The following is a 13013-nucleotide window of genomic DNA, read 5'->3' on the forward strand; positions in this document are numbered from 1 at the left end:
CACCTGTCAGATTAATCTCTAGAGTTCTCCATCAATGGTGCCATATCTTAGTGCACCGGTGTTTATTTATAGATATGTTTTATAAGTACATGATTTCTATAGTTTATATGTCTCTCTATGCTTAAACTAGTCACAAAATCATATTTAGAGTTTGAAAACTTGAACAGTAAAATGTTTGAGACTTTTATTATAATTATCTGTCATATTCTGATATTGATTCTTCTGCAAAATAACTAAAATGCTATTAACTTAATTACATTCAGGAATGAAAAACAGTTTCACATTTTCCTTTGCAATTATAATTTGAGTTAGTCTGTAGGTGTTCCAATAGATTTGACAGTAGGAAATATTTGCTACCATCTCTGTTCAATCTATTTTAAAAACTGATATTAGATGAATAAGACAGGGGTGCCATTTTCTATTTGAACTTCAAGAAATCTCTCGTTTTATTTCTGCACTAACACTGATACAAATAAACCCCAGCTTTGTTTCTAATATTTCACCCAGATATTTAACGTATTCTTTAAACTGGTACTTTAACTATACTGAAAAGGAATTAAGCTTCAAACTCAGTCTGAATCCAGATTAAGGCACATGAATTTAATACGTTTCTCTGATTTTATAGAAATACAAGAGTATATAGTTTGTTTCAAGAAACAAATAACATTCAAACATATACAATTGATTTGGGGGAGAAATGGAATCTTTGTATTTATAATTAATTTCATGCTACAGTGTTAATTGCAGTAATTAGGTAATAAGATTAATTAGTATTATATTTTCTGTATCTTATAATTCTTATGCTTCACTGAAACGGGAATAAGCATATGCAGCTTGAGCATTTTTTTACAATGTTTGGTTCAGATTAATTTGTTGTATGATATTTTAATATCAACTGTCTTAAGTATATTAAGGCTTTAACTGATAAAACAAATTATAGTATAAAAATCTCTCTCTCTTTCTCTCTCTCTCTCTCTCTCTATATATATATATATATATATAATACACACACAAACACACACATATATACACATATATACATACAAACATATATATAATACTTATCTCCCCATGTTACAATTTCTATTAAACATTTAAGTAAAAATTAAGTTAAACTTATCACCAATTTTAATCTTTGTTTAACATTCTTCTGATTATAACTGCTGCGCATCTAAATTTTATAGGATACATAACATTAAATTCATTTGAGATAATTGTGTAACAATAAAAATGATGAGTGAATATTAAATAAAGGAAAGGAAATGTCAAACAAAATACATATCTGAAATTTGATATACTAATTTCCAGCACACTTCACAAAACAATTACTCTAAAATTACTTCCGTATTCATTGAAATCAATATTACCCTTGTTTCAGATTTTTCAGGTAGCTCTTGTGAGATATTAAAACAAATACCTATTATCAAACTGATGTCATAACTAGTTTTTGAAGTGTAATTTGACTTGATCAGGCAATTTTTAAAAAACATCCCCGCCTCCTTTAATACTAATGGGCATGCTTTCTCCCATAAAGGAGATTTAGGGAACAAATAAAATGCTATTAGTCCCCACATATAGATATTGTAGCTTTCTGTTATAATTTTGTTTAGATTTTGTTTCATAACTTATTTTTATCAGTTTTTATAAATAATATATAATTTACAATAATATGCTTTCTATGTTTAGGTTAACTATACTTAAACATATATAAAAACATGTTAAGAAAGTATTTTATCCCTCATTAATTTAAACATAACATACCATATTATTATTATATTGCGTGAAGGAACTAAATATAAAGGGGGATATGCATGAACACACATACTATTCTACCAAAATACAAGTAGAAAGAATGAAATTTATTCAATTAAAGTGTTAATTATTTTCTGTTTTCTTTTAAATATACCTTGTTTTAGATTTCCTGCCATTAAAAATTTGAAAAAAATATTTAGAATACCTTTTAGAAGAATTTAGGATCCATCTTTTCATATTCCCTAATAATACCCTCACTCTTTTTAAGAGAGGCATCAACAACCACCATATTCTATCAAAACAGTATATGCAATCTTCTTACCTCCAAAAGGAAAAGCTGCTTTAGAAATTATTTAGACTGATGTGGATTTCAAACAGATGGTCACTCTTTTCATATTGAGAAAAGATGAAAATGTGAATGGATAAAATTATCTTGTTCAAATGTATAGAGGTCTAAAAACCTCATTGGCCTCTCGATAGTAAGCATGTGACGTGAGATGAAGTGCATGTGACCTATTTTCTCCCAAATCCTTTAGGTTCTTTGAAATGAATTGTAACCAACAGTGATGTTTTTGTCATTTTGCTGACATCTTTTAAAAGCCACTGAGCAAATAACTTGCCCTTAGGCCAAGAGGCTTCAACATATAGGAGTTTCCTATGATTGGGCAGAGGGATCCAGCAGTTAGCCAAGGATGATTTCTTCCTCATTTTCATTATTTCATTTGAAATAATCGGATGATAAACATTCTAAATTTGAACATATATGCAAAATAGGTAGCAGGCTCACTGCAATAACCATGTTCTAACTAAATCAAATTTTGCCAGTAGTGTCATGTAAAATGCCTAATTTTCCTGAATATGAACATCACCACCATCACCATCTTAATGGAAATACTGATTTATCCAAATGTATGTATGTATGTATGTATGTATGTATGTATGTATGTATGTATGTATTGTATGTTAAATAAATGTTAAATGTTATAAAGCACATCACAATTACATTCTCAATGAGCAAATATGAAACTATTTACTCTATTTACAAATTCAAAGGCAGACTGTAATTTCAATACATAATAGAGTTGTATACAGAAAGACTCTGGGGTTTCCCTGATATACACTCAGAGGACATTGTTCCACAATATGTTGCAATGTCCACTTTGGAACACCACAGCTACATTCTGAAGAGGACAGCTTGCCCCATTTACAGAGGAGACTGTGCACCTGCCAGGTTGAGCCTAATCCTATTGAGGATTGACTAGGTTGTATGGGGTACATTGAATCTAGTTGGTTCAGCTGCAAAGCGGGGAATTTTGTGACATTATGGAAGAGCAATAGAAGAAGCCTGAACCAGATGTTATCCAGCAATTTTCTGGCTGTCTTAATATGTAGATGTCTAAAGCAAACTCTGTTGTTTATTGCATCAGTAATATCTGCATTGATTGACAGGGACTATTACTAATTATTTTCTTATAATCTCATATAGAGAGTTTTGCCTTCATAGATGTGGTGGAAGAATATGGTTCAAAACTGATGGACAGAAAGTGAGGGTTATTGTACCCAATATGATGTGCATAGTGTGATTCAACTCTGTGCCGATCAGTCTGGTATGGCTACTATTTATCAAGACCGGGGAACAATATTCTGTTGTTGAAAAGACAAGGCCAAGAACTGAAGATCACAGGGTGGAAGGTGATGAATGCAGGCACAACCTCAAGGCAAAAATACATATATATTGCTCAAATAAAGTCAAAAAATGTGAATGAAAATATTTCATTGTTTCCCAAGCAAAATAACTTCCAGATGTTTAGACTTTAACTCCCAATGATAGCATGGGCATTGCAGGGAATTGTGGGGATTGAAGTTTACACAACTCATTGTTGCCAAGTTTAAAAAATATTGCTGCTGTAAGTATATCTTTTCTAAGACATATTTTCTCTACAATTTATTTTGAGTCCTGTAACCAATAGACTGAATACCCTAATTATTATTTTCTTTTTTCTTCACATGCTCTTGATAGACATCTTTAAAATCTGTTACAGGGGTCTATGAATGTGTATTTATAAAGACATAAAACAGCAGCAAAGGGAATCTTGTGATTATAGAACTTCCAAAGAATTAGGGTTAATTTTGCGATGTTCAATGCTCAAAAATCAGAGGGCCTCTATGCATCACAAGAAGCAGAAAAGTATGCAGTGCTTGACAGAACTCAAGGACTTAATTTATCAAGAATAAATTGATGCCAAACTAACCTGTTCTCATTTTTTGACTAAATGACCAGTTTACTTACTGTGGGAAATGACGTTGATGCAAATATCAGAAAAAGCAACAAAGAAATTTTATATATATATTATATATATATAATATGTATATTTTATATACATATATTATATATATATATATAAATTATATATAAATTATATATATATATTATATATATATATATATATATATATATATATATATATATATATATATATATATATATATATATATATAGGATCTTTGTTGTTCGGTTTTCTCCCGCGTAAGAAAGAGAAGAAAACGCGGGAGAAAACCCGAACAACCAAAGATCCACATATAAATACCCGCGAGAACCTCAGAAAACACACACACACACACACACACACACACACACACACATATATATATATACATACGCATATATACATACATATATGTTTTCGTAGATTTTCATGCGTACAGGTATGTAGGTCTAGCTGTGTTTGGGTTTTTTCCCATGTAAGATTAAGAGTATCTTGGTGACGTTTCAGCGAGGTCCCACTCGCCATGCTCAGGCTGGTGCTTTCGGCTTCATGCCAGTGCAAGCAGTGTGTGATCAGAGCTGCTGTCTCTCTATAAATACTGGTGGTGGGGGCTGGTGTGCTGGGCTGGTTGGCTGTGCTGCTGCCTCTTGATTGGTTGATGGAGTTGATGTTGGTATAATGGGCTGTGTGATGGCCTTGTGAGTTTTGTTGTGGAGATATCCTCGATCTTGTGCTGTAATCTCCTGGGTCGATTGTTTTGTAGTGATCTTTTTTCCATTAGCCTCTCGTGTTTTAACGACTTGGGAAATGGGTTGTGTGATGGGCTTGGGCGTTCTTTTGTTGTAGTATCCTGGGTATATACGTCACCAAGATACTCTTAATCTTACATGGGAAAAGACCCGAACACACCTAGACCTACACACATACACATATATATATCTATATATCTATATCTATATCTATATATATATTTTCTGAGGTTTTTGCTGGTATTTGTATGTGGATCTTTGGTTATTCGGGTTTTCTCCTGCGTAAAATTGGAAGTATCTAGGCAACGTTTCGATGAAGTCTCATTCATCATCTTCAGGCTTGTGTCTTCGGCTTTGTGCTTCTTGGAGTAACGTGAGCTTGCAGCTGCTTCTTCCTTTTAACTGTAGTGGGGTGTGACTTGATTGGGTGGGGGCTTCGCTGTGTTCTGATTGGGTGGGGGGGTGTTCTCATTGGTTGGGGGTTTGGCTGTGTTCTGATTGGTTGGGGGGTTGGCTGTATTCTGATTGGCTGGGAGGCTGTTCTGTTCAGGTGGGGGCTTGGTTGTGCTCATGTTAGTCTTAGTTGCTGAGGGATTTGAGCTGTTGAGCTGTGATCCTGCTGTTTGGCTTCACGTTCATGGTCGTGCCACATCTTCATGGTGGGCGTCAGTTCACTTCATGTATGGATCGGAGGGGTTTGAAGCAGGTAGTGATGCAGCTGCGGTATGGCTTCTGGTCCGTGGTCATGTCTCATCTTCTGTGTGGGTGTGAGTCTGCTTTCTACATGGAAGTGTGGTGGTAGCATCTTGTGTGGCCCTTGTGCGTGTGGGTCAAGTGTCATTCTTCATGTTAGGTACTCATTTGTTCATGAGGGCAGGTTTCCAAATGGCTGGTAGGCGGGAAGTATCATCTCATTTATTCATGCTGTGTGGGCGTTTTTCTATCTCTATGGCTTCTCTGATTATTCTGTTGTTGAAGTGTTTGGTTTTGGCGATAGTGCTGGTATTTTTAAAGTCAATCTCATGTCCTGTGGCTTTGAGGTGTTGGACCAGGGAAGAGGTCAGTTCTTCTTTTTTGATTGAGTTCTTGTGTTCTTCAGTGCATGCACTTATTCTTCTGTTAGTTTGTCTGATCTATGTGGTGGGGCAGATGGTGCAAAGGATTTCGTATACTCTTTGGTTTTCTAACTCGATTTTGTCTTTAGGGTTTCTTAGGATAGTGGATATTTTTCTGTTTGTGCAGAATGCTGTTTTAATGTTGTGTTTTTGGAGGATCTTGCTGATTTTGTCTGTAGTGCCTTTTATATATGGGAGGAGGGCTTTGCCATTCTCTTGTTCTCTGTCTTGGATTTTGGTTGGGGTTTCTTTTTGGATTAGGTGGGTAATCTTCTTTCTTTGGAATCCATTGGCTGTTAGTACGTTAGTGAGAGTGTGTAGTTCAGTTTTTAGGTGTTGTTCGTTGGCTAAGCATTTTGTTCTGGAGATGAGTGTCTCAGCTACGGAATTGATCTGTGCTGGGTGGTGGTGTGAGAGTGCATGTAGATAGCAGTTTGTATGTGTTTTCTTCTGGTAGATGGTGTGTCCTAGGGAGCCACTGGATTTTTTGTATACTAAGACATCTAGGAGGAAGTTGATTGTTAGCTTCTGTTTCCATGGTGAATTGTATTTTGGGGTGTAGGCTGTTGAGGTGTGTGAGGAAGTTGTTCAGTTTTTCTTTCCCATGCGGCCAGATTATGAAGGTGTCATCTACGTATCTGAGCCAGAGTTTGGGTTTGTGATCATATTTTTCTAGAACTTGTGTTTCAAAGTGTTCCATGTAGAGGTTTGCGATGACAGGTGAGAGGGGTAACCCTGTGGGTGCTCCTTCTATTTGTTTGTATTTTTGTCCATTGTAGGTGAAGTATGTATTGGATAGGCAGTGGTTAGTCAGATCTAGGATGTGCTTGTGAGGTTTGTATTTGTTTTGGATGGCTGTCAAGGCTTCTTTTATTGGCACTTGGGTGAAGAGGGATATGACATCGAAGCTCACTAGTAGGTCTCTGGGTTGTAAGTTTTGTTTCTTTATGATCTCGAACTGGAATGAGTTTTTTACGTGTGAGTTGATGGATTCTGCATAGGGCTGTAGTTGTTTGGTGAGAAATTTGGCTAGGTTTTGTAGAGGTGAGCCTATGGAGCTGACTATTGGTCTAAGTGGGGTTCCCTCTTTGTGTATCTTGGGGAGACCATAAAGCTTAGGGCATCTGGATGATTTCTCTCTGGGTATGATTTTTTGCTGGATTTCTTCGCTGATGGGGGAGGCTTTTATTTTGGATCTGGTGGTTTTTTCTAGGTAGGTGGTGGGGTCTGTGTTCAGGGGTTTGTATGTGGCGTCTTGGAGTAGGTTGGTTAACTTGGTTTGGTAGTCAGATGTGTTCATAATCACTGTCACGTTGCCCTTGTCTGCTGGTAGGATTATTATGCTGGTGTCTTCTTTCAGGTTAAGTAGTGTAGTTTGTTCTTCTTTGGATAAGTTGCTTTTGGGTGGTTTGCTAGTGCAGAGGATGTTGGTGATTTCCAGTCTGATTCTATTAGCATCATCAGGGTTGGTTTGGGTCAGGCTGGTTTCAACTCAGCATATGATGGTTTCTGTGGGGATGTGTTTGGGAGCGACAGCAAAGTTGAATCCTTTCGAAAGGACATTGGTTTCAGCTTCGGTGAGGATCTTGTCTGAGATGTTGTGCACTGTTTGTTTCATGTGTGGCTTTGTGGGGGGAGGAGTTTTTTTCTGGCGTTGTTGTAGTTCTCTGAGTTTGTTGGTGTGTGCGTTTGTCTTGAGAGTGGTCTGTGTTTTGGCTCTCCAGACAACGAGTTGTTTGGATTTGTCCCAAAGTGTGGGGTAAATCTTGTTGCTGAGTCTGAGGTGAAGTGTGAGGAGATCTTTGTTGATTTGGTCTAGGAGGAATCTTTTTGTGTGAAGTTCATTTCTAATTAGGGCCAATTCTGTTCTTTTTAGGATGCATTTGGTGGCTGCTGTGTTGGTGTGGAATTTCAGTTGGAAGCTTATCGGGATTAAATTTTGATCTCAGTAGTTGCATAGGAATGCAAGGTCACATAAAATGGAAGCTCTTTGGACTTCAAATTTTTCATAAGTCCTGGTCAGATGGTGGGTTTCCTTCCCGTAGAGGTGCAATATTTGTTTTCTGAGGTTTTTGCTGGTATTTGTATGTGGATCTTTGGTTATTCGGGTTTTCTCCCGCGTAAAATTGGAAGCATCTAGGCAACGTTTCGATGAAGTCTCATTCATCATCTTCAGGCTTGTGTCTTCGGCTTTGTGCTTCTCGGAGTAATGTGAGCTTGCAGCTGCTTCTTCCTTTTAACTGCTAGTGGGGGTGTGACTTGATTGGGTGGGGGCTTGGCTGTGTTCTGATTGGGTGGGGGTGTGTTCTCATTTGTTGGGGGGGTTGGCTGTGTTCTGATTGGTTGGGGGGTTGGCTGTGTTCTGATTGGCTGGGGGTGTGTTCTGTTCAGGTGGGGGCTTGGCTGTGCTCAGGTTAGTCTTAGTCACTGGGGGATTTGGGCTGTTGAGCTGTGATCCTGCTGTTTGGCTTCACGTTCGTGAACATGAGATTGACTTTAAAAATACCAGAACTATCGCCAAAACCAAACACTTCAACAACAGAATAATCAAAGAAGCCATAGAGATAGAAAAACGCCCACACAGCATGAATAAACGAGATGATACCTCCTGCCTACCAGCCATTTGGAAACCCACTCTCATGAACAAACGAGTACCTAACATGAAGAGTGACACTAGACCCACATGCACGAGGGCCACACAAGATGCTACCACCACACTTCCATGTAGAAAGCAGACTCACACCCACACAGAAGATGAGACACGACCACGGATCAGAAGCCATACCGCAGCTGCATCACTACCCGCTTCAAACCCCTCCGACCCATACATGAAGTGAACTGACGCCCACCATGAAGATGTGGCACGACCACGAACGCGAAGCCAAACAGCAAATTTAAATTTAGCTCCAAATTTAAAACAGAAATGGCTGTGAAAGTCTGACTCACAGACGAACACAATACAAAAGCCTGATGATAGCAGATGAGATTCTGCTGAAATGTTGCTACAACTTTAAAAGCACAACTATAATGACGTGGGAAAATGCCCGAACAAAGCAGAATAGTATGTATGTGTGTATATATATATATATATATATATATATATATATATACACACATACACACACACACACACACACACACACACACACATACATACATATACATACATACATACATACATACATACATACATATATATATATATAAGTTGTGCCTCCAAAGTTTGAACCAGGTCAGTCAGCAGATGTAGGCTTGAGTGATAAGGAAGATCTGGCATTGAGATTCGAGCCTGCATTACTGAGTGATGTTGAGAGGAATCTGGGGGAGGAGGAGGAGTTGAATCTGAGATATGAGCCTGATTTATTAGAAGTTTCAGAGGCATCTTCCTCTTCTGGAACTCCCTCCCTGATTGCACCTCAGGTGTTAACTGTTAATCAGATACTGATTAACTAAGGTACTGACAGCCAACGGTTTCCACAAAAGCAAAATCACCGGCTTGATCCACAAAAACACACTGAGACATAATAGAGACCCAGAAGATGAACAGACTTATAGAACAGCTTTCCTGCCCTACATAAGAGGTACTACAGACAAAATTAGTAAGATACTGCACAGACATCACATCAAGACCACCTTCAAAACAGACAGAAAAATAGCAGCCATCCTTAGAAACCCCAAAGATAAAATTGACCTGGAAAACCAAGGCATATACGAAGTCCCCTGTGCATCATGCCCGGCCACATACATTGGACAGACCAATAGAAGAATAAGTACCCGCCTGGATGAACACAAAAATGCAGTCAAAAAGCTGGAACACACTTCCTCACTAGTCCAACACATGGAAGCCACAGGTCATAGCATCAACTTCAATGGCACCAAAACCCTAGCCACTATAGAAAACCCCAGCCACAGAATCATCAGAGAAGCCATAGAGATTGAAAAAAGACCAGAAAGCATGAATAGAAGAGATGACTCCACCAGACTGTCAATCATTTGGAAGCCTGCACTCACAAACAAAAAAATCTCCACGTCACAAGCCAGGCAACCACCTGGGCACAGACAAATCCTCCCTGATACCTCCAGCTCAAACACACCCCAACCAGGCACCCAGATGAAACCTAGCTTCCTAACTAATGATAGCCGTCCATTTACCCGGAGCCAAGCTGCACTAAAGGCCTCCAATAAAGTAACACAATGTTGCCAGCCAATCAAGAGACAAAAAGAGCCAAAAAACAGACAGGAGATATTAGAAACACTAATCAAGCAGAACACAGCAAACTCCAAGACCAATAAACACAGACCAAGACTCCCAACTAATCAGGGTGAAGAAAAAACCATTCTGGCACAGCAATAGGCTGCCCCAAATTTAAATCTGAAACCACTATAAAAGCCGGACTCACAGATGAACACTATACAGAAGCCTGATGATGGCAGATGAGATTCTGCCGAAACATTGCTACCATTTTAAAAGCACAACTACAATGACGTGGGAAAATACCCGAACAAAGCTGAATGCTTTGTTATATATATATATATAATAAAAATATAGCAAGCACAATGAAGCAAGGGGTCTTTCTCCCCTCCTGGAAGGCCTGAGTGAAAGGTCAGCACTTGATAGCTCTGCCAAATGCAGAGTGGGCACCATCTGGATATTGGGAGTAACCTCATTCTAGGGACAATTGCTGATACAGAGAAGGTGTGTTTCTTGGGTCCTGACAGATGGCTTTGTTTCATTGAAGGAAAGTGGAATACCCCAACCCTGCAGGGTCAACTGGCTGGGCAGATGCTGTAGGAGAAAGGTCCTCCTTCAAGGCCTTATGATATCAAAGTCTGTCTCTGTAGTGTTGAATGATGCTACAGTACTTGGATGAAGGGTTAGAAAACATGGTTCTCAAATTTGAAAATAACATAAAATTAGGGGAGATTGGCAAACATATTGCAGGATTACATTAGAATTAAACAGGCCCTTGATAGGCTGTGACAACAGGAACAAGCTATGAAAATAAGTTCTCATATGCTCAAAAGCAAATGGCCTGGTACCAGAATGGGTTGGCAAAATAAGGAATAGACAGGAACTGTCTATCCCACTCAGTCACTTCTAGTCTTCTATACCATATTGGTGGGTGATACAAGAATGTGAACATTAATTTCAGAAAATATAAAATGAAACATGGCAGTTCCTAGAATTATTTAATAGATCAAGCAATCAGACTATAGCTGGAAGCAACCTTAGAGGTCTTCTAATCCAACCGGCTGCTCAAGTAGGAAACCCTATACCATTTCAGATGTGGCTGCCCAGTCTCTTCTTAAAAACCTCCAGTGGTGAAGCACCCACAACTTCTGAAGGCAAGCTGTTCCACTGGTTAATTGTCGTCACTGTTAAGAAGTTTCTCCTTAATTCCATGTTACTTCTCTCCTTGATTAGTTTCCATCCATCGTTTCTTGTCTTGCCTTCTAGTGCTTTGCAAAATAAGTTGATCCTCTCTTCTTCACAGTTACTGAACCAGTTTTCACCTAATCTGTACTTGTATCTTTGGTTTTTCCTGACTAAGTGTACAACTTTGCTTTTCTCCACATTAAATTTCATTTTGTTGGATAAGGCCCATTGTTCAAGTCTGTCATGATCTTTTTGGATCCCGAGCTTGTCTTCTGGGATGTTGGCTATTCCTGCCAGCTTCATCTAAATCATTTATGAAGATATTGATGAGTACCAGGCCTAAGACGGAACCTTGTGGTATCCCACTGCCTACTTTCCTTTATGTAGATATAGTACCATAAAATACAAATGTAGTACTCATTGAGCACAGTTTGTCAGCCAGTTACAAATCCTATCACAATTCTTAAACTTCTTTACAACATGGTGCATTTTGGCCTGACCAGCAAGATAAACCTTATATCTTTGTGAAATTTGGTATGTTGATTGTTAAGACATTTTCCTATGTATTTTTAAAAGAATAATAATATCCCTTTGTGATCCCACAAAAGTACTGATAAATGTCTTTAAAACAAATGAAATGACGAAAGACCAGTAAGATCAGTCTATCACTTTACAGTACCATTTTAACCATTTCTTAAACTCGTTTTCTTCATGCATTTCCTAGTCTAACACTCAGGATCTTTCAAAAGAAAAGAAAATGAATACTTTTCTCGTCTCCAAAAGTTTTCTTGTCCTCTGTGTTAAGAGACTCTAGAATAGGTTGCTGGTGCTACTTGTGCTATTGTTATTATGGTTCATTACACAGTCAGTCAGATATTCAGGCTGGATTGACATTTTGGTTCATTTTGGAGTCTTTCTCAAGGTCCTGGGATAGGCAAATGCTGTTTGATGGTGTTTATTATTATGATCACCATTATCATCAATGCTTTTCATGATGTTATATTGGTTATCTCTCTTTTGACTGTATGATGTTTAATCAATTATAATATGCTTGGTTTTGGAACCATCTTTGAAAACTTAATAAGGAACATTGGTAATGAGATATAGGTACCTGCCAAAAACTTGGGTGAACATCATGAGCTTGCAATAGAAACCCTTGGCTGTGTTCTCTTTGTACCATCCTGTGTGTGTGTGAGTGTGAGAATGTATGTGTAGTCATTCCTCTTTGCCCCTAGCAAGGTTGGTCCTGTTCATGTTGCATGAGGGACACTGCATTGTGACTAATTACTTCAGAAGGGCGTGAAGAGGAAGCAGGAAACAATGAAGAGGAAGAAATGTTCAGGAACTCTGCCTTCCTTTAGGGCATAATATCACAGAAACAAATTTACTTTCTAAATCAATACAACTAAATATTGGCTCACCTTCAAATTTATATTAAGCAGAAGGGTCAAACCAAGTTATTAATTAGATGTCAGTGGAATATTTACTTTTTTCAGGGAATTACAATTAAAGAACCCACAAAGACCATTTAGTCTTCAATGGAACTGTTACTCTTAGCGGGGATTATTTTAGCTTATTTCAGCACACTTATCTTTTTAAAACATCTTCATCAAGATTGGGTGGGCAATTAAGGGGCCACGTAAGAAACTGGGGCTATTGTGGAGGCCTGAACCAATAGGTTGAACTTAATTGTGCTCAATATTAATTGTATTGCTTTATAAAAAGCAGTAACTTATATGGCTGTGATTAGCTG

The 13013-nt window shown here is 38.0% G+C and overlaps 1 protein-coding gene across 17 annotated transcripts in view; it reads right to left on the reverse strand.

Annotated features, from left to right (window-relative positions):
* The window catches only part of PCBP3 (poly(rC) binding protein 3), a 60162-nt gene extending 57925 nt beyond the window's left edge, over positions 1-2237 (reverse strand). For 6 of the 17 annotated variants that reach the window (XM_087919503.1, XM_087919502.1, XM_087919504.1 and 3 more), the window contains exon 1: positions 2075-2237. The gene's annotated coding sequence lies outside the window, so the exon portion shown is untranslated. The remainder of the gene's footprint in view (positions 1-2074) is intronic. The other 11 variants (XM_026707692.2, XM_026707688.2, XM_026707690.2 and 8 more) reach the window with 5 other exon arrangements.
* Positions 2238-13013: the final 10776 nt, after the last annotated feature.

This window comes from Pseudonaja textilis, chromosome 1, assembly GCF_049901715.1.
Source record: "Pseudonaja textilis isolate UNSWEBS1 chromosome 1, rPseTex1.2, whole genome shotgun sequence".
Classification (NCBI taxonomy): domain Eukaryota; kingdom Metazoa; phylum Chordata; class Lepidosauria; order Squamata; family Elapidae; genus Pseudonaja; species Pseudonaja textilis.